Source organism: Cannabis sativa, chromosome 3 (genome assembly GCF_029168945.1).
Source record: "Cannabis sativa cultivar Pink pepper isolate KNU-18-1 chromosome 3, ASM2916894v1, whole genome shotgun sequence".
Taxonomy (NCBI): domain Eukaryota; kingdom Viridiplantae; phylum Streptophyta; class Magnoliopsida; order Rosales; family Cannabaceae; genus Cannabis; species Cannabis sativa.
In genome coordinates this window covers 67,879,434-67,902,651 of record NC_083603.1, presented here as the reverse complement: position 1 = coordinate 67,902,651, position 23,218 = coordinate 67,879,434, and the positions used below count along the sequence as shown (strand labels likewise).

At 31.8% G+C, this 23,218-nt stretch overlaps 1 long non-coding RNA gene across 1 annotated transcript; it reads right to left on the bottom strand.

The window, feature by feature from the left end:
- Positions 1-21,066: 21,066 nt before the first annotated feature.
- On the bottom strand, positions 21,067-22,946 carry LOC133035497 (uncharacterized). The gene is made up of 3 exons (XR_009686700.1): positions 22,371-22,946; positions 22,132-22,275; positions 21,067-21,250 (listed from the first exon to the last, which is right to left on the bottom strand). It is a non-coding gene; the product is annotated as an uncharacterized LOC133035497 (long non-coding RNA).
- Between the last annotated feature and the right edge of the window lie 272 nt (positions 22,947-23,218).

Here is a 23,218-nt window from a genome sequence, read left to right as displayed (position 1 = left end):
AATTTGAAAATTAAATATCTAAGTTGATTTTTATCATCATACTTAAATATTTCTTTTTCATGACATTTAATTAAATAGAAAATTATTTTTAGTTGAAATTTAATTTTTCAACTAAATTTAAATAATTTTCAAAATATATTTTTTCTTTATTTTATTAATCAATTTTTTTCGAAATTGCATTTCTTAAATGCTAGAATTTCGAATTTTATCTTGAAAAATAGATTAAGTTGTAAATTAATTATTTATTTTAATTAATTTTGGACCAACTTAAATCAATGATTTTTTCATTTATTGATTAATTTAAAATAAATTGAATTAAAGTATATTATTAGAAATTGAATTAATTAGTCCTAGATAGGTGATATTTTTGCTTGAAGTATTTTTCTAGTGTATTTAATTAAATAGAAAATTAATATTTAAGTTGATTTTCATCATCATACTTAAATATTTGAAATTTTTCTTATATATTTAATTAAATAGGAAAATTATATTTTTTTTTGTTGTAAATTAATTTTATTAATTAATTTTGGGCCAACATTAAATTAGAATAATTTTTCGAGGATTTATTTTTTATTTTAATATGCATTTTTCGAAAATTGTATTCTTATATACTTTAATTTTTCGAAATGCAATATATATTTATAGAAAATTAAATTTGAGTTGTAAATTAATTTAAATTAATTTTGTAACAACTTAAATATTTTTTCTAAATATTTATTGGAAATTATTACTAAGATGGAAATAATTCATATTATTTTCATATCCATCTAAGTAAAATTTATAAATATTAAATTAAAATTTAAATTTAGAATTTTTCATTCTAAATTGGAAATTTTAATTAAATAAATATATATTTAAAATAAATAGAATAAATAAAGAGAATAAAAGAAAATACAACTCTTTTCAAATAATGAGCTTTATTATAGAGACATTCGATCTCCATTGTGGGTTTTACACCGCGTTTGTTTTAGTGAGTAATCCTCCCTAATGGAGGAACGTTCATTAGCAATTTCGCACCGTTTAACCTCGCATGATAAGTAGTTTGTAAGTGTTTTGTATGGTATGGATCACCCTAATGGTGGCGACCATACTTGACTTGCAAATTATGAAACAATGGTGGAAGCTCATAAGATAGAATTGCCTTGACTCTCGCCTAAACGGGACAACGCTGAATTCCAATCTTGATCGAATAAAAGGTTGCTAGAATGTTTAACATTTTAGACGAGCTGACAACTCTATTCAATGAATGGTAGCTTTGACTCTCGCCTAAACGGGACACTGATATCAGTTTGTTGAAAACCTTGGAAATTATTTAGGATTGTAAGTTTTAGTATTTTCACTTGTCATTCCTACTTGCTATATGCTTATAATTTCTGAATTGTGTATGAATTTATATTGAACCATGTTATTTTCTGTTATTAAGTTGTAGTTTAATTTCGAATCTTCATTGTTGGTCTAACTTGGCTTGTTTATCTAATGAGATAAATCCCTAGTGGATTTTCACCATTAGACATACATAATAGTGTTAGATTTCGAAAGATAAATATTGTACATGCGACATCTAGCTGTTCATCAATTGATGACACCTTAGACTAGTATTTTTACGATATAAAACAAGAAGATTATATAAATAAGATTACTTTGACTTTCGCTAATCGAAGCATCGTTGGATTCTTATTTTAAACGAAATTATCCTAATTCCTCTTAGCTTATTCATTTCGAATTAGCTTTCAAATATATCATTGGATGAATGGTCTATGAATCATTTCATGTCATTATATTTTCTCTTAAGAAATTAAATGACGCATATGATTATAACCCCGAAATTCTATTCCCAATTGATATAAATCCTCAATCTTAGAAATCTCCTACTTGTATGGGCAAATCTGACTTAGAGTTTGTATTAGTAGTGGTGGTCCAAGAAAGAATTACTCATTAAATTTGGTTGAATTTAAGTCTTTGACTTTAATTTTAGATTCCAAATAGAAATTTTCTTAAATTTCTAATTCCGAAATACAATACGGTTACACTTTCTCAAGTGTTTAATATCCATCTTTTATTAATGGATTAAAACTGTATGGAATGTGAGTTAGGTATTCTGTGACCAGGATCCACTTGAAGTATTCTAAGAACTCTTTGATGTAACTAAACCTATGTCATCATAGACACTACCACATTTTCTTAATCTATGGCATTTGTATCTTGTTCATAGTGGTTTTGACAAGATCAATCTCTGCAAAGAGTTAATATGCCTATATCCACTGAAAGTAGTTCATCTCATTCGCAGATGGATGTACATTCAGGGGTGGATATGAGTTTTTCGTTGTATTCTTAAAACGATAACTCTAGATTATACCTTATGCAAAGAAATTTGAAATGTTTGAAAAATTTCATCAATTTCTAGCAATGGTTAAACACCATTAAGGTATGTGGTTAAAGATCTTGCGAATCGATAGGGGTGGAGAAATAGTTAGTAGATATGCAGTTCAAAGATCATTACATTGATTTTTGAATTATATCCAAACTTACCTCCCCAGAAATTTCGATTTGCATATTGATGATTAGTTACTAGTCGTTGCCTAAGTCCTTCTATGGTAATACAATTTCAGAATGATGTAATGGTTGTATACTTAATGTAAATCATTACTAGATTCATGGATGACCTAATCAAAATCTTAAGAAAGGCTAGAACTGTTAACCATGGTTTGTTAGCTTTTCTAAGTGATTAGGGGTGGACCATCCCATTGTCAATAGATAAGAAAGTGTTTGTTCAAACAAATACTACTTTTCTAAGAAAATGACTAAGTCTGAAAACAAGTAGCAAATAAAGGAGATATTTAATTCTTGATTCCAAAAGTGTTCTATCATCTTATATGACATATGATGATCCCACTGCCTCTGTTGTCTTGTCACAACCAAAGAGGTTAATACCATTTAGTTTTCTTCGACATAATTCGCGGTACCTTGTCGTAGTGGGAGAGTTTCTAGGAACTCACCTTCTTATGACTTGGGAGACACTAGTGATTAAAATCCATTGTGAGTTTAAACAAGTAATGGATTGTCAAGATAAGAAACTAAGAAGAAAGCCTATAGAACTATGGTTTAATCCATTCACATGGAATAACCTAAAGTTTTCTATTACAAGGACATAAAAGGAAATTTTCGTTTATAAGTCTATTCAATGGACTTAACAAAACTTCCTGTTCCTAGTATTACAGGTTTGAGTTTATCTAAACCTATGGCTTGTGGTATACCTGGTAATTACTTACTCTAATGCAAGCAACTTACTTTAGTAAAATGCTGAAGCATTTTCTTTCTAATGGAAATCTATAGAAGCTTCACAACTTCTTAGGTATAGATTTTATTTATCTAAGGAAAAGTCTTAACTATTCCAGAAAACATAAAGCCATGAAAGAATTTCTTACATCAACAGTGAGAGGTCTTAGATATGCTTTTGTATGCCTTAGACCAGACATCTGCTGTTGAGTGGGAGTAATGAGTAGGTATCAGATTAATCCAGGAGAAGAACATTGGAAGACAATCAAGTAAATCCTAAGATTAAGAAGAGGAACTATATGTTAGTCTATAAGGCTGTGTTTAAAACTCTTAGACTACACCATATCGATTTCGAAATTTGCCTATGTGCTAGTAAATCTTTCGATAAGATGGTGGTTACTTCCGGGGTGGAATAGTGATTTTGGAGAAGTGTAAAAACCTATCTGAATTCTCTAAGTCTACCAGAGAGAGACTGAATGTTAAAGCTGCAGGAAAGTTACTTATTCAGTCTAAGGAAAGTTCTATACATCTTTGGCACCATTCCAAATTGCCTTAAACTACTAGTGTTAATTTCCTGATTAACCAAAAGTAGTTGCCAAAGGTATAGAATCCAGTATCCCAAGAGAGTAGACATATAGAGAGGAATTTCACATTATCAATGATTTTGTGATTAAAGGAAGAGTAATGGTGGAGAAAAGGTTGTGGTTAATTCAACCTTTCAGATCCTATTACGAGGAGTTTACTAGTACTACACTTGATTTGTATATCAAGGTGTTGAGATTATTTGAAACGCACTTTTTGTTTTATATTAGTGCAAGTGGGAGTTTGTTGGGTTTTATGCCCTAAATAAAACTCATTTCAATATAATCAGATTTACTTATTAATATAGATCAGAAATAACATTTAATGTTGCATGGTTCACATGATTTATTTCATGATTATATGTACATAATGTATAAATTCATCTGAAATCCTTTTCACATACTTGATCCTGTTTATTGTGTCGTCAACACATTGGAAAGTAAACATGACTATGTGAATAAAGTTTCCTAGATTTATCAGACATAGGGTTTTACTGATATGATAATCTACAACAAGAGTTTACTTGTATTTGGAGAAATACTATGTTCTTTCCCGCAGCATTGGTTAAAGTAAAGCTCGGGTTGGATGCATGGAGTATGCATCGGAAGGGACCGATATTGAACTTTGACTTAGATTTATTAAACTTACCGTAATATCTATTCAAGTCAATATCGCCTAGTTGATCCTAGATCAAATGATCTTAATCCTGATATGATTAGGCTCAATCTTGAAAGGCTATTCGTGTTCTTTGATTTGTTAGTTAAGCCTACTTTTAGGTCAGGGTGATACGTACATTTTGGGAACACGGTAGTGCAATTGAGTGGGAGCGCTATCATAAACATGGAATCTATAGCTTCTATCTGGCGAATAGTAAGCAAAGGATGATCTCCTTCGAGCTTGACCAAACGAACATAAATGGTGGAGTACTCGTTTCACATTAGCTGAAATATCATTTATACGGGGTCAAGTGTTTTAAGGAATAAATACATTGTAGGGTGTAACGGTAATTTAATCCCTTTACAGTGTAGATCATTCATATAGAGGATCATTGATCACATTAGGATTATAACAATGGATAACTAATGATGTGTCTATATGGTGGAACATATAGAGCATTCTATATACTGAGAGTGCAATTCTAAGTTCTATGCGTGGATTCAACGAAGAATTAATAAGTTAGTGAATTTTAGTGCTAAATTCTTGATCTACTTATTGGAAGCTCGGTTATATAGACCCATGGTCCCCCCACTAGTTGAGATAATATTGCTTGTAAGACTCATGTAATTGGTTTTGATTAATCAATTATAATTCTCAAATTAGACTATGTCTATTTGTGAATTTTTCACTAAGTAAGGGCGAAATTGTAAAGAAAGAGTTTATAGGGGCATATTTGTTAATTATGATACTTTGTATGGTTCAATTAATAAATATGATAAATGACAATATTATTTAATAATTATTTATAGTTATTAAATAGTTAGAATTGGCATTTAAATGGTTGAATTAGGAAATTGGTATTTTTGAGAAAATCAGATACAAAAGGTGTTAAAATTGCAAAATTGCAAAGCCCAAGGCCCAATCCATTAAGTGTATGGTCGGCCACCTTTGTAGCTTTTTTAAATGATTTTTTCATTATTTTAATGCCATATAATTCAAATCAAACCCTAGAGGAATGCTATAAATAGATAGTGAAGGCTTCAGGAAAATAACACACTTTCTGAATCAGAAAAACCTGAGCCTCCACTCTCTTCTCTAGCCGCCACTCTCTCTCTCTTTTCTTCCTCAATATTTCGAACCTCTCTTAGTGATTAGAGTAGTGCCCACACACATCAAGTGATACCTCAATCATAGTGAGGAAGATCGTGAAGAAAGATCATCAGCAAAGGAGTTTCAGCATCAAAGATTCAGAGAAAGAGATCCAGGTTCAGATATTGATAATGCTCTGCTACAGAAAGGAATCAAGGGCTAGATATCTGAACGGAAGGAGTCATTATATTCCGCTGCACCCAATGTAAGGTTTCTTAAACTTTATATGTGTTTATTTCATCGTTTTAGAAAGTTCATATTTAGGATGTTAATAAACATACTTGTGAGTAGATCTAAGATCCTGGTAAAATAATTTCCAACATTTTCAGCATCCCAAGTTTCATAGGTTGAATTAGTTTCTGCTAGAGCCTTCTTTTCACCAATAAAATATCCCATTTTGCCTCGACCTTTCATATACATCTTCACCGATTGCTACCATCTCAGAAAGATTTCTCCATTCAAGTGAATAGTAGTGATCTGGACAGAGTGAGACTCAGTAGATTTTGTAGAAGGAACAGTGGAATTGGTTTGGATGGGGTTGTTTTTGGTTATACCTAACTCAGAATCTGACATGGAGCAAATAAGACAGAGGTGATTAGGGTTAGGGGTGCGATTAGGGTAGAGTACGAATTTTTTTTTTCTTCTTTTTCTGGCACTGATACCAAGTCGACAGATTTAGGGAAAAAATGTTTTTTTTTCTGTATTATTTTATTTTTGATATAAAGCAATATATATAACATGTACAATAATCCTATAAAGAGAAACATATCAAATAATAAAGATACAATGAATCCCTAAACTAATTCCCTAAAAATATGGTACAATGAAAACAAAATCATTATATACAGCTATACTGTATAATAATAATAATTAAGAATGCTGATTTTCCAACAGACGCGCAGTGAAGGGTCACTAAATTATTTTAGAGTCACTCAATAAGGGTCACTGAAACTAGTTTTTGTAGAAGTAAAGATATCTTGATTGTATGCTTGTATGTAGATGACTTAATCTTAACTGGAAGCAACTCAAGTATTTTTGAGGAGCTAAAGAAAGATATAGCAAAAGAGTTCGAGATGACAGATATTGGGCTCATGTCTTATTACCTTGACATTGAGGTGAAGAAAGAAAGCCAAGGCATTTTCATCACTCAAGAAGGCTATGCTAAAGAAGTAACTAAAAAGTTCAAGATGGAGGATTCTAATACAGTTAGCACACCATTAGAATGCAGAACAAAAGAGCCCATAATTGGTCGTACCTTTGATGTACCGAAGTATTGTAAGAAGAAAAGTATTTTCATCAAGCAAGAAGGCTATGCTAAGGAAGTACTTAAGAAGTTCAAGATGGATGATTCTAATCCAGTAAGCACAGTATTAGAATGTGGAATAAAAATTTCAAAGCATGACGAAGGAGGAAAAGTGGATCCAACTATTTTCAAAAGCCTTGTTGGAAGTTTGCGCTACCTAACTTGTAAAAGGTCAGATATTCTCAATGTTGTTGGAATCGTTAGCCTATTTATGGAAGCTTTAAAAACAACTCTTTTAAAATCTTTAAAGAGAATACTTTAGTACATCAAAGGTACGATCAATTATGGGCTATTTTATTCATCCTCTAATCATTACGAGATAGTTGGATATAGTGGTAGATATTGGAGTCCAGACTTGGATGATATAAAGAGCACCACTGGATTTGTGTTCTTTATCGGAAGCACTACAATTACTTGGATGTCAAAAAAGTGACCAATCGTTATGCTATTGACTTGTGAAGCCGAATATGTTGCTAAAACTCTATGTGTTTGTCATGCTATTAGGCTAAGAAAGTTGCTGAAGAATTTGAATGTGCCACAAGATCAAGCAACAAACATTTTTACAAAGCCACTCAAGAGAAAAACATTCATAAAACTACAAAGTATTATTGGAGTCACAAATTAAGTTTAAGGGAGGTGTTGAAGTATTAAACTTTATTTAATACAATTAATTTTTAGAATTTTTTTTGTTGTTACTAATATTTCTAGACTATTATTATATTTACTAAAGTGTCTAGAATTTTCTTATTTGTTTGAGTACTCTTGAATTTTCTAGAATTATCTTTTACTTGTGTTAGTAGGGGGAATTATGTAAAAGAATGTAGGAGGTAGTCATATAATATTGTTTCTAGATTAGTCTATAGAGTCCTATAAATAAAGATGTAATCCTATCATTTTGTACCAAGTCAAAAATCACATAAGTTGAGATATAAAATATAGCTTCTTCCATTTATTTATTCTCTCCAAAATTCTTCTTATTATCTAATAGTGTATGCATATATATTAATATAATATATTAAAATTTAAAAAGTAAAATTTTAGTAATATATCTTAAAGAAGTTTATATATATGGGTATAAATGTAAAATATAGAAAATAAAGTTTTAGTGATATATTTTAAAAGATGATAAATATAGTTTTAGGCATTATGTTTTGTAAAAGTTACTGATTGAAGCCTCTATTTTATTAAAGAAAATTAAAGATCCTTTGTATGTCAAAATGGTAATCATTTATTGAGATTTTCATAAACAAAATAAAAATAATAAGAAAGAATAAATAATCAATAGAGAAAGTATAAAATGAGACAAATAGTTTTTAATGTGGTTTGGAGCTTTAACTAGCCTTAGTCCACAAGTCAGTATTATTCAATAATCTTTTGCTTGTAAATGCCTTAGGAAATTCATAGGATGTATGTTCTCAAGTTTGCCTAAGCAAAATTTACAAGAAAGTTTTTTATTCCTTAATCCATGAGATTAATGGGGTATTTATAATAGTGTGAGAATTACATTAGGTTTCCCATTTCCCTGTACTGGAGAGCTTACAGTAAACAATACTCGTGGGCTTTCTCGTGAAGGCTAGCCCAAGGAGAAGATGATCTGCTGAATAGGTGGATTAGATTTGGGTTGATTGGGTCAACACCGTGTACACTGATTGTGGTCAATTAATCTAAAATTGTTGCATAATGTTTGTTGTGAGAAGTTTTCCCTTTAATTTTGATATGATGCACTATTGTGATCTAATAATTGGAGTTTTTTTATTTGTGCGCATGCATATAAAGGGAAACTGGAAGGGTCTTATAGGAACGTGTTGTCTTGTCTCTCTGGTATCATAGTACCAGACATGTTCTCCAGGCACAATTTGTTAAAGGCAGAAGACTTTGCGAGTGCGTAACCATAACATGTTCCTGGAAGGTAACATCCAAATGGGCTTGACCCATTTGCCTTTAATGAGGGTCCCACTGATGGATCTTGAATGTTGATATGGAGTCCACGTGTCCAATTCCAGAAACGCGGATAACATTTACCCCCAAGCTTCTAGAATGCTATGTATGGTGGAAGCTTGCATCACTATCTTAATTTGGACATGTGCAAATTAAAGAATAAAATAGTGACATTTCAATTAACATTCGACCACAGAAGTTGGCTTTCGTCTATGATGATGATGTGTCCACATGTCAGTCGCGCGTGTGTGTGACAAGTCGCGACCGTCGAGGAGTCATCTTCCAGATTGGCTATATTTTGACAGTTGTTCAATTTTTGGTGCAAAAACTGAAAAAGGTGCATTTTCATCACTAGTTCACACCTTGATTCTGGAGTGCATTAAATGCTAGGATACACATAGATTGTTGGACACCCTAATCGTTGGATGGACATTGTGTTTTTGGGGAGAAGATCATGACCGTATATCTCCTCTTCACGTGGATCACCTTTTTGGGTATAAATATACTTGGTAACTTCCAGTTACCACTTTTCCTTCTTTTTTCAAAATTTTCAACCCTTGATGGTTTACAAATTTTCTTGCGATCCCTAGAACTACAAACCAAACTTGAATCAGAGCCTTCTTCTTTAACCTAGAAAACACTGTGGATTTTTGCCTCTGTCTGCTGCTAAGGATTAGGGCACGAGAGTTCCCATGTCTTCCCTCTCCAGTAATTAGGACTTTGCATCTTGCCTTCGTGATTGGTGCGATCAACTTCCTCAGGCAGATCCCACGACAATCAGCCAAACATCTCCATTATCAATATTAGGTATGTTGTCTCTTTGTCCATGGGTTGTATTTTTTAAATTCATCGCTTGAAATTATGTTTGGATGCTCTGTTCTGGGATGAGATTAGGGTTTATTTTTTGTGCGGTCATCATTTTAGGTAGATTTAATCATCACGAACCACATTATCTTTCGAATATTTTGCTTAAAAATTTCTAGAGTTGATCGATTTGTGACAAAAGTGTTGGTAAATTCTTCTTTTCACCCAAAATTCGTCTCGTTTGGGGTTTGATGTTGATTTCTGGCATCTCTCTTCCTGTGTCATTTTCGACTTCCTATTTAGAACGAGTACTGTTGGAAATTATTTTACCAGGATCTTAGATCTACTCACAAGTATGTTTATTAACAGCCTAAATATGAACTTTCTAAAACGATAAATTAAACACATATAAAGTTTAGGAAACCTTACATTGGGTACAGCGGAATAATATGACTCCTTCCGTTCAGATATCTAGCCCTTGATTCCTTTCTGTACAGAGCATTATCAATATCTGAACCTGGATCTCTTTCTCTGAATCTTTGATGTTGAAACTCCTTTTGCTGAATGTCTTTCTTCACGATCTTCCTCACTATGATTGAGGTATCACTTGCTGTGTGTGGGCACTACTCATACACTAAGGATTTCGAAATTCAAGAGGGAAGAGAAAGAAGAAGTGGCAGCTAAAGATAGGGAGAGAGAAAGGCTCAGGTTTTTCTCTGAAGGAAAAATAGAAAATTTAAGTGTAAATTTCCTGAAGCCTTCACTATCTATTTATAGCATTCCACTAGGGTTAGGTTTGAATTATTTGGCATTAAAATAATGAAAATATCAGTTTAAATTTCCTACAAAAGTGGCTGGCCCTATACTAGTGGATTTGGGCCTCACTTTTTGCAATTTTGCAGTTTTACCTTTTCTGCATCTGATTTTCTCAAAAACGCCAATTTTCTAATTCAACCATTTAAATGTCAATTCTAACTATTTAATAACTATAAATAATTATTAAATAATATTGTCATTTATCATATTTATTAATTAAACCATACAAAGTATCATAATTAACAAATATGCCTCTATAAACTCTTTCTTTACAATTTCGCCCTTACTTAGTGAAAAATTCACAAATAGACATAGTCTAATTTGAGAATTATAATTGATTAATCAAAACCAATTACATGAGTCTTACAAGCAATATTATCTCAACTAGTGGGGGGACCATGGGTCTATATAACCGAGCTTCCAATAAGTAGATCAAGAATTTAGGACTAAAATTCACTGACTTATTAATTCTTCGTTGAATCCACGCATAGAACTTAGAATTGCACTCTCAGTATATAGAATGCTCTATATGTTCCACCATATAGACACATCATTAGTTATCCATTGTTATAATCCTAATGTGATCAATGATCCTCTATATGAATGATCTACACAGTAGAGGAATTAAATTACTGTAACACCCTACTATGTATTTTATCCTTAAAACACTTGACCCCGTATAAATGATATTTCAGCTTATGTGAAATGAGATGTCCACCATTTATTTTCGTTTGGTCAAGCTCGAAGGAGATCATCCTTTGCTTACTATTCGCCCGATAGAAGCTATAGATTCCATGTTTATGCTAGCGCTCCCACTCAATTGCACTACCGTGTTCCCAAAATGTACGTATCACCCTGACCTAAAAGTAGGCTTAACTAACAAATCAAAGAACACGAATAGCCTTTCAAGATTGAGCCTAATCATAACAGGATTAAGAACATTTGATCTAGGATCAACTTGGCGATATTGACTTGAATAGATATTACGGTAAGTTTAATAAATCTAAGTCAAAGTTCAATATCGGTCCCTTCCGATGCATACTCCATGCATCCAACCTGAGCTTTACTTTAACCAATGTTCTGGAAAGAACATAGTATTTCTCCAAATACAAGTAAACTCTTGTTGTAGATTATCATATCAGTAAAACCCTGTGTCTGATAAATCTAGGAAACTTTATTCACATAGTCATGTTTACTTTCCAATGTGTTGACGGCACAATAAACAGGATCAAGTATGTGAAAAGGGTTTCAGATGAATTTATACATTATGTACATAATCATGAAATAAATCATGTGAACCATGCAACATTAAATGTTATTTCTGATCTATATTAATAAGTAAATCTGATTATATTGAAATGAGTTTTATTTAGGGCATAAAACCCAACAAGTACCTCTTGGAAGTTTTCAAAACTGGATATTTAGTCCAGTTGGGACCTCTCTAAGCAGTTTTTGGTGGAGGACCCCCAACTCCCTTTCTATGCTAGGTTGGTAGAGTGGCTAACTTCTTGGATTTTCTTCTTTTTGTACAGAAACTATGCTTAAGCAATGGAGTGAGAACACGCTGCAAAGTTGGTCCTGAACGACAGTCCATGGGAATTGGACCAGCACATCAATATGTTTAAGAACTACAATAACTTGAGGAAGTATGAGCCCTACGAGGACTCAAAAGTGTTCTAACATTGTTCTGGAATAGGCACTCTGTACTCGGGGAGAGGCCCAGCAAGTGCGCAGAAGGATGCTTCGGTGTTTGGAGCTAGGCTCACATTGAAATGGGGGAACACCTACCCTTGTGGTGCTATTTTGTAGAGTTTTATGCTGTAGTCGGAATAGCACCTTTCCTGCATATTCCTCAGGCAAACTGCTTGTTGTCAAGGTTGCACCTCTTTTGTGTGAAACATGGAAAATCTGTGCCAATGCCAGAGGAGATCTTGTACTTTTACAAGATCATGTCCCAACCAATGAGGGGCCACAAGGAGAAGGTGGGCTTCTACAGGTTCGAGTGATCCACTAGGAGTATTCCTTACCCCACCAGTTCCACGAAGTGTATCCACGACTTTAGGGACTACTACTTCTTTACCCTGGCTTCCCACCGAAGAGGGTTCATACCCTATGTTTAGATTTTAATATTGCAAGTAAGTTTTGTTCCCTCCTTTTTATTTTGAGATTCTATTTTTCCTTCTGTTTGATATATACTAATTTCTTGCTTTTTGTATTTTCTAGACTGCCTTCCCCAGTTGCCTCTGACTCCAGAGTTAGAAGAGAGGATAAATTTCTACAAGTCCTTCTTATCTAAGGAGTTGCATGTAGAGAAACTTATGACCACAGAGAACCTCCAAGAAGTGGGTCTTATTTCCTCACATCAGGACGTGGCTCATCTTTCTTTGAAGGAAACAGTGTAGGATGCTCAATGGGGGGACCCGGACGAGGTTAAGGAGGCCATCACAGTCATTACTGCTAAAGAGGCTCTGAAGGCAGTGAAGGCAGATGAGCAATGGCTGGCGGATTGGAGGAGACAATTTCCAAAAGGCCTAAGCGAGGCTGAAGAACTCACTATCCGCTTCAAGGAGGTAGTGCGTAATGAGGGGGCTCCAAGAGCGAGCACCTCTGGTAGCGGTGAGACACCCTTCCATATAATTAGTGTTGGGAATATTTTATCGGGATCTAGATTTACTAACAAGTATGTTGAATTAACATCCTAAATATGAATTCTCTAAAACAATGAAAATAAACACATAAGGGTTTAAGAAAACCTTACATTGGTTGCAGCGAAATATAATGAGTCCTTCCGTTCAAGATCTCTAGCCCTTGATTCCCTTCTGTAGCAGAGCATTATCAAGATCTGAACCTGGATCTCTTTCTCCCCTTCGAGTTTGGTTACAATCGTCTTACTCACTATAATTGAGTACTTCACTTGCTATGTGTGGGCATGGCACTCATTCACTCAAGGTTTGAATATGGAAGAAAAATGAAGGAGGCTGAAATCACTAAGGAAGGAACTCTCTCATCTAGTTTGAAGGCAATAGTCAAGATGCCATTAGTGTGATGAGTGAGAGTATCATGTTCCTTTTATAGTGTTTCAACTAGGGCTTAGGGTTGAATTATATGAATTAAAAAAGAATAAAATATTTGGCAAAAAATACTTTATGGTCGTACACTTAGTATGACCAACTTCTAGTTAGATTTTTGCCACTTTATTTCAACCATTTATTTATCTTTTCAATAATACCATATTTTCCAATTCAATCCTATAAATGCAAAAACTATTTATTTAATAATTATAATTAATTACTAAATAAAATTGTCATTTATGTAATTTATTAATTAGGCCATAAAAAGTCTCTTTATTAACAAATTGACCCCAAAACCTCTTTTCCTCATAATTAAGCCCTTACTTAGTGAAAATATCATAAATATGTTGGAAATTATTTTACCAGGATCTAGATTTACTAACAAGTATGTTCCTTTCAAAAAACAAGTATGTTGGATTAACAACCTAATATGAATTCTAAAACAATGAAAATAAACACATATAAAGTTAGAAAACCTTAAAGTGGGTGCTGTTGAATATTATGACTCCTTCCGTTCAGATCTCTAGCCCTTGATTCCAATCTGTAGCAGAGCATCACCAAGATCTGAACCTGGATCTTCTTTTCTCCTTCTTTGATGCAGAATTTCCATAGTCTTACATACTATGATTGAGATACCACTTGATGTGTGTGGGCACTACTCATCACTCAAGGATTTTCGAAAATACAAAGAAGAAAAGAGAGAGAGAAGGTGGCGTGTGAGGCTTTTTTTGAGAGAAACAAAGTGATCAAAGATGTGTATCCATTTCCTTAAGCCAACACTTTCTATTTATAGAAAACCTTCTAGGTTTAGGTTAGAATTGCATGGCATTAAAATAATGGAAACTACAAATGGAATTTTCTATGCATAGGGCCGGTCATACAAAGGGTATTGGGCCTCACTTTGCAACTTTCCCATTTTGTTATTTTCCATTCCCATTTTCTAAAAAATGCCAATTTTCCAATTTAACCTTTTAAATGCCAATTCTAATTATTTAATAACTTGGAAATAATTATTAAATAATATTGCCATTTAATATATTTATTAATTTAGACATATAAAGTCTCTTAATCAATAAATAAACCTAAAATCTCTTTTCTTTACAATTTCGCCCTTGCTTAGTGAAAATTCATAAAGTAGACATAGTCTAACTTTTAGAATTTTAATTGATTAATTAAAATCAATTAACTGAGTCTTACAAGCAGTATGGTCTCAACTAGTATGGGGACCATGGGTCTATATAACCGAGCTTCCAATAAGTCGAACCGAATTTACCAAGTAAATTCCCTAACTTATTAATTCCTCATTGAATCCACACTTAGAACTTGGAATTGCACTCTCAGTCATATAGAACGCTTATATGTTCCATGATATAGACACGTCATTAGTTATCCATTGTTATAACCCTAATGTGATCAATGATCCTCTATATAGATGATCTACATTGAAAAGGCACTACTGTTACCGCTACACCTTCAATGTATTTTATCCTTAAAACACTTAACCCTGTATAAATGATATTTCAGCTAAGTGAAATGAGATCTCCACCATTTATCTTCGTTTGGTTAAGCTCGGAGGAAATCATCCTTTACTTCTATTTGCCAAATAGAAGCTATAGATTCCATATTTATGTTAGCACTCCCACTCAATTGCACTACCGTGTTCCCAAAATGTTCGTATCACCCTGACCCAAAAGTAGGCTTAACTAATCAAATCAAAGAACACGGATAACACTCTTGAGATTGAACCTAACCATATCAGGATTAAGATCATTTGATCTAGGATCAACAGGTGATATTGAATTGAATAGATATTACGGTAAATTTTAATATATCTAATCAAAGTTCAATATCGGTCCCTTCTGATGTATACTCCATACATCCGATACTGGTAAACTTTGTCAATGTCCTGGAGAGGACATAACACTTTTTTAAGTTGTAAGAATACCTATCGCTGATTATACCATGTCAGTCTAACTCCAGTATCCTGACAAATCAGGGAATAAACTTTTGAACATATAATTAAGATTATATTCCACTGTGCTGACAACACTATAATCTTATCAAATTCATATGTTCTGGACTTAAAAGAATTCATACATTATATACATATAATCATGAAATAAATCATGTGAACCATGCAACATAAAATGTTATTTCTGATCTTTATTAATAAGTAAATCTGATTATATGAAATGAGTTTTATTTAGGGCATAAAACCCAACGAATTCCCACTTGCACTAATATAAAACAAAAAGTGCATTTCAAATAATCATTAACACCTTGATATACCAATCAAGTGTAATAGTAGTAAACTCCTCGTAATAGGATCTGACAGGTTGAATTAAACACAACCTCTTCTCCACCATTACTCTTCCTTAATCACAAAATCCCTTATAATGTGAAATTCCTCTCTATATGTCTACTCTCTTGGGATACTGGATTCTATACTTTTGGGCAACTACTTTTTGGTTATTCAGGAAGTAACCCTAGTAGTTAAGGTTAGTTGGAACAGTGCCACAAATGTATAGAACTTTCCTTAGACTGAATAAGTATCTTTCCTGCAACTTTTAACATTCAGTCTCTTTCTGGTAGACCAAGAGATTTCAGATAGGTTTTTACACTTCTCCAAAATCACTACTCCACCCCCAAAGTAATCACCATCTCATCAGCAGACTTTCTAGCACACAGGCAAGTCTCGAAATCTGATGTGGTGTAGTCTAAGAGTTTCAAAACCACCCTCATTGACTAACATATAGTTCCTCTTCTTAATCTTAAGATTTACTTGATTGTCTTCCAATGTTATTCTCCTGGATTAATCTGATACTTACTCATTACTCCCACTCAACATCAAGTGTCTAGTCTAAGGCATACTAAAGCATATCTGAGACCTCTCACTGTTGATTTAAGAAATCTTTCATGGCTTTATCTTCTCTGGAATAGTTGAGACTTTTCCTTAGATAAATAAAAAATCTATATCTAAGAAGTTGTGAAGCTTCTATAGATTGCCATTAAAAGGAAAATGCTTCAGCATCTTACTGCTTCCATTAGAGTAAGTAATTACCAGGTATACCACAAGCCATAGGTTTAGATAAACTCAAACCTATCATACAAGGAACAGGAAGTTTTGTTAAGTCCATTGAATAGACTTATGAACAAAAATTTCCTATCATGTCCTTGTAATAGAAAACTTTAGGTTACTCCATGTGAATGGATCAAACCATAGTTCTATTGGCTTTCTTCTTAGTTTCTTATCTTGACAATCCATTACTTGTTTAAACTCAAAATAGATCTTAATCACTAGTGTCTTCCAAGTCATAAGAAGGTAAAGTTCCTTGAAACTCTCCCATTACAACAAGGTACCGTGAATTATGTCTAAGAAAACTACATGGTATTGACCTCTTCGGTTGTGTGAAGACAACAGAGGCAGTGGGATCATCTTGTAACGAATAAGATGATAGAACACTTATGGAATCAAGAAAAAATATCTCCTTTATTTGCTACTTTATTTTTCAGACTTAGTCATTTTCTTAGAAAAGTAGTATTTGTTTAAACAAACACTTTCTTGTCTAATGACTATGGGATGCCCCACCCCTAATCACTTAGAATGGATAACAAACATGCAAACCAGGGTTAGCAGTTCTAGCTTTTCTTAAGATTTGAATTAGGTCATCCATGAATCTAGTAATGATTTACATTAAGTATACAACCATGGCATCATTCTGAAATTATAGAAGGATTTAGGCAAGGACTAGTAACTAATCATCAATATGCAACTCGAATTTCTGGGAAGGTAAGTTTGGATATAATTCAAAATCAAATTAATGATCTTTGAACTGCATATCAACTAACTTTTTCTCCACCCCTATCAGTTCGCAAGATCTTTAACCACTTACCATTGCTAGAAATTCATGAAATTTTTCAAACATTTCAAATTTCTTTTGCATAAGGTAAAATCTAGAGTGATCGTTTTAAGAATACAACGAAAGCTCATATCCACCCCTGAATGTACATCCATCTACGAATGAGAGGATTATTTTTTCAGTGGATATAGGCATATTAACTCTTTGCAGAGAATGATCTTGTCAAAACCACTATGAACAAGATACAAATGCCATAGATTTATAAAAAATGTGGTTGTATCTTTTGATGACTTACTTTAGTTACATCAAAGAGTTCTTAGAGTAGTGCAACTAGATTCTGGTCACAGAATACTAAACTCATACAGTTTGAATCCATTGATAGAAAACGGTTATGAAACACTTGTGAAAGTGTAACTGTATAATTAGTCATTCTTTCTTGGACCACCATTACTAATCTAACTCTATGATTTGCCTATACAAGTAGGAGATATCTAAGATTGAGGATTTATATCATTTTGGTATAGAATTCCAGGAATATAATCATATGCGTCATCTAATTTCGTAAGAGAAAATAAGACTTTATATGATTTATAGACCATTCATCCAATGATATGTCATTAAGCTGATTCGAAATGAATAAGCTAAGAGGAATTAGGATAATTTTGTTTTAAATAAGAATCCAACGATGCTCTGATTAGCGAGAGTCAAAGTAATCTTATTTATACAATCTTCTTGTTTCATATTGTAAAACACTAGTCTAAGGTGTCATCAATTGATGAACAACTAGATGTTGCATATACAATATTTATCTTTCGAAATCTAACACTATTATGTTAGTTTAATGGTGAAAATCCATTAGGGATTTATCTCATTAGAAAAACAAGCTAAGATAGACCAACAATGAAGATTTGAAATTAAACTACATTTTAATAACAGAAAATAACATGGTTCAATACAAATTCATACACAATTCAGAAATTATGAAGCACATAGCAAGTAGGAATGACAAGTGAAAATACTAAACATACAATCCTAAATAATTTCCAAGGTTTTCAACAAACTGATATCAGTGTCCCGTTTAGGCGAGAGTCAAAGCTACCATTCATTGAATAGAGTTGTCAGCTCATCTAAAATGATCAACATTCTAGCAACCTTTTATTCGATCAAGATTGGAATCCTCGTTGTCCCGTTTAGGCGAGAGTCAAGGCTATTCTATCTTATGAGCTTCCACCATTGTTTCATATTCTTGCAAGTCTTATACAGTCGCCACCATTAGGGTGGTCATAAACTATATAAAAAACTTACAAGATTACTTATCTTTCGAGATTAAACGGTGCTAACTTGCTAATGAACGTTCCTCCATTAGGGAGGATTACTCACTAAAACAATAGCTATGTAAAACCAACAATGGAGATCGAATATCCTTATAATAAAGCTCATTATTTTAATGAAGGGTTGTATTTTCTTCTAATATTTATTTTAATCAATTTATTTTAAATATATATTTATTTTAATTAAAATTTCCAATTTAGAATAAAATATTCTAAATATAAATTTTAATGTAATATTTATAAATTATACTTAGATGGATATGAAAATAATATGAATTATTTCCATCTTAGTAATAATTTTCATAAATATTTAGAAAATTATTCAATTCAAGTTGTTCCAAAATTAATTTAAATTAATTTACAACTCAAATTTAATTTTCTATAAATATATATTGCATTTCGAAAATGCTTTAAAATAAAATAAAAATAAATCCTGGAAAATTACTCTAATTTTATGTTGGTCCAAAATTAATTAATAAAATTAATTTTCAACAAAAAAAATATAACTTTCCTATTTAATTAAATATCTAAGAAAATTTTCAAATATTTAAGTATCATGATTAAAAATCAACTTAAATATTAATTTTCTATTTAATTAAATACACTAGAAAAATACTTCAAGCAAAACAGATAATATCTATCTAGACTTTCATACACTAATTAATTCAATTTCTAATTATTATATATTTTAGTTCATTTATTTTAATTAATCATTAAATGAAAAATCATTGATTTAAGTTGGTCCAAAAGTAAATAAATAATTTTCAACTTTAATCTATTTTTCAATAAAATTCGAAATTTCTGCATTAAAGAAATACAATTTCGAAATTTTGGGAAATGATTAATAAAATAAAATAAAATATATTTTGAAAATTATTCAAACTTAAGTTATTCTGAAATAAGATTTCAAACTTAAGTTATTCTGAAATAAGATTCCAAACTTAAAATAATTTTCAACTTTAATTAAATAACATGAAAATAACAATATCATGATGAAAATCAACTTAGATATTGAAATTTTCAATTTAATTAAATGTATTAAATTCAAGAAATAAATAATTAAGTAAAGAGGAAACTTAATTATTAATCCTAGTTTAATACTAGGAAAATATTCTAAACTTAGATTGTACCAAAATTAATTAGGAAACAATTAATTTTACAATCAATGATATTTTCCTATTTAATATTAGAAATAATAATTAGTACTAGAAATAACTATCTAGAATATATCATTAACTAAGTGTTTTTCTAAAAATTAACTTTAAAATATTACATGAAAAATAAATTTCATATATTTTAAAAGTTAATTATATTGCTAATTCAATTTTAATTAGGTTAGACTAATATAATTAACCTAATACAATTATTTAAATAAGGCAAATGGGCCTTCACAATTGGGGTAGTTCATGTGAGGGAGAGCTGGGTTCAGTATGTCGTACCCACTTCTATGGCCCCCAACTCTCACACAAGGCCCAAAAGAGAGGAATTTAACCTTTAAATAAATAATTGTTATTCATTGAATAAGCCCAAATCTAATTGGGCCTAAATAAATTTCCTTATGTCAAAATTTATTTTAGCAACCTAGTCCATTTACTTCGTAAAAACTTAAATGGGCTTCCTGTATGCATCTAAGCCCAATAGCAAACATATAGGCTCACACAGGTCAAATGATTTTGATGAGCCCTATCATGTTACTAGGTTTACATATATGAAAGAAGTACAAAATTTACATATTAAAAATTATTTATAAGATCTATCGTCTATTGGACTATGATTAAAATCAGATCATAGGATCTGTCAACAAGTTAATCGTAGCAATTTAGATCAGATAAATAAATTATTAATTAAAATCAAAGAACACGGATAACACTCTTGAGATTGAACCTAACCATATCAGGATTAAGATCATTTGATCTAGGATCAACAGGTGATATTGAATTGAATAGATATTACGGTAACTTTTAATATATCTAATCAAAGTTCAATATCGGTCCCTTCCGATGTATACTCCATACATCCGATACTGGTAAACTTTCCCAATGTCCTGGAAAGGACATAACACTTTTTCAAGGTGTAAGAATACCTATCGCTGATTATACCATGTCAGTCTAAATCCAGTGTTCTGACAAATCAGGGAATAAACTTTTGAACATATAATTAAGATTATTGTAATGCCCGTACTTTTCATAAATTACTAATTTAGTTACAAGCGTTAAAATGCGAAAAAATCTATAATGTCGCTTTTATTTATAAACATGAAATATTTCATATTTGAGCTCAGTTTGGACTTAAAAGACATAATAATTAATAAATAAAAATAACTGCGACATTAATCTAATAACTCTAAATAAAATAAATGGAGCGTGCCCTAGACCACCCTCAATTATATGGTCCTCAGCGAGTACACACACAAGCCTCCAAGGTCTCACTTGCCACCGGCTTTCTAAGTTTTATAACCTTAATCTGCACATGGTAAGTTTGATAAGGGTGAGCTACTAAACTCAGTAAGGAAATGCTTGTCACGTAGTCACATAAAATAAAAGAAAAAAAACATATAACTAAAACTTAGATACACATATTTAGACAAATAGCAATACATATAAGCTTAATCTTATCACTATTAACTAATCACTAGTTTCTAAGCTAAGTCACATAATAATGGTTATGCCAGAGTTCGACTTTGGCAAATAAACTCGAACTATTAGACTAAATGGCGGAGGGCTGGGTTCAGTAAAATCGTACCCACTACTAGATGGCCCCCTATCTACCATATAGACCCAACAGTCAAGTATTTAACCATTATTTCCCAGTCAAACCATGTCACATAATCTATAATAAATTTAATTTAAATAATGTTTAACTACTATACATTATTTAAATAGCATATCATAAATTCTATCATAATTAAGTCATAATCATATCATAACCATATCATAACTACATAATAATCATATCATTACTATATCATAATCATATCATAATCATATCATTGTTTAAATAATGCGAATCCATTGTACCGTCCATTATCCAAACAACATAACTGGGTTAAATAATGTGAATCTTATAAACACACTATTTACATACATACTTAAATAACATGAATCTTATAAACATATTATTTAAATATATACCTTTAGCAATGGCCATGCTCTAATACTGTAAACATACATAAATAACATGAATCTTATAAACATATTATTTAAATATATATTATACAGTACATTAAATAACAAACAATAAAGAGTCAGGCAGAAGACCTTAGTTAACTTCTTTTACCATTCCCACTCTTTCTATGAATGTTATTACATACAGAAAACTTATGTTTTTCTACTTAATTTCCTTACTTCGAATGTGGAGTCCTAGCCTTGATTGCAATGAGAGTGATCCTTGAGAAATAATAATTGTCTTATGAAATACCGTAGCTTCAAAGGAGAATCCTATTCGTGACTATGAAGAATTCTTAAGCCCAAGCCTAGTGTAAGACACACCTAGTGATTCGACCATAGGTAAGACAACAAAGCAATTAGAGTTTGCTCAAATAATCAACAAAATAGGTTATAGTCTCAATAGAGTTTGAACTTACCTATAACATGAGATGATCTTGAAATGGAAAATAAGATGATGGTAATTTGTAGAAACTATAGTGATGTATGGTGGAACTGTGGCTTGTGGATGATATGAGTAAATAATAGTAGTGTGTGTATTTGTGAGAGGTAGTCTGGATAATGATTGTATGCAGATTATAATAGCCAGGATAGCGAGAGTGCTATAAAGAAAACATAATTATTTAAGAATAAAGAGTGTGTGAGCTTCGGTAATTTTGGGAGCTTGTGGAAAGTGTTTAGAAAACTTATGTGATGAGCGAAATGATTTAATGAAAGGTATTTATAGGCATTAAAACTAACGAAATCTAATAATGGTTAGATTGAAGAAAATATTCAAATACACTGCTAAAACTCTAACTTACGTCTTCATACTCGGTCAAACAAGTTCCAAGAAACAACCATAAACCCATAACAGATTTTCAAATTTGAACCTCCAATCTTTATCATCCACTTCCGTCAAATTCGATTCATCTTGAACAGAGTGTGGTACTTCTAAAAAAAATAATCATAACTAAATTAATTACCACCTACGCGATCCGAATCTGGAATTTAAATTTTGAAATCTAATAATTACTTAAGTTTGACATAGTTGGAATGAGTCTAATCTATTCCATGCTTATCAAGTGCCACACGTCGAAGCTTAAAAAAAATATATATATATAAGCTTTATATTCTTTAATTCACATGGACATTACACGTCCCCACTTGAGCAATTAAGCTTAATTAAATATCACTTAGTTCCACTACTACTACACCACACACTTACTTAGTCTATCCATTATTACTTGTTAATTAAGTCAAATAAAACTCTCTATCCTATACAATG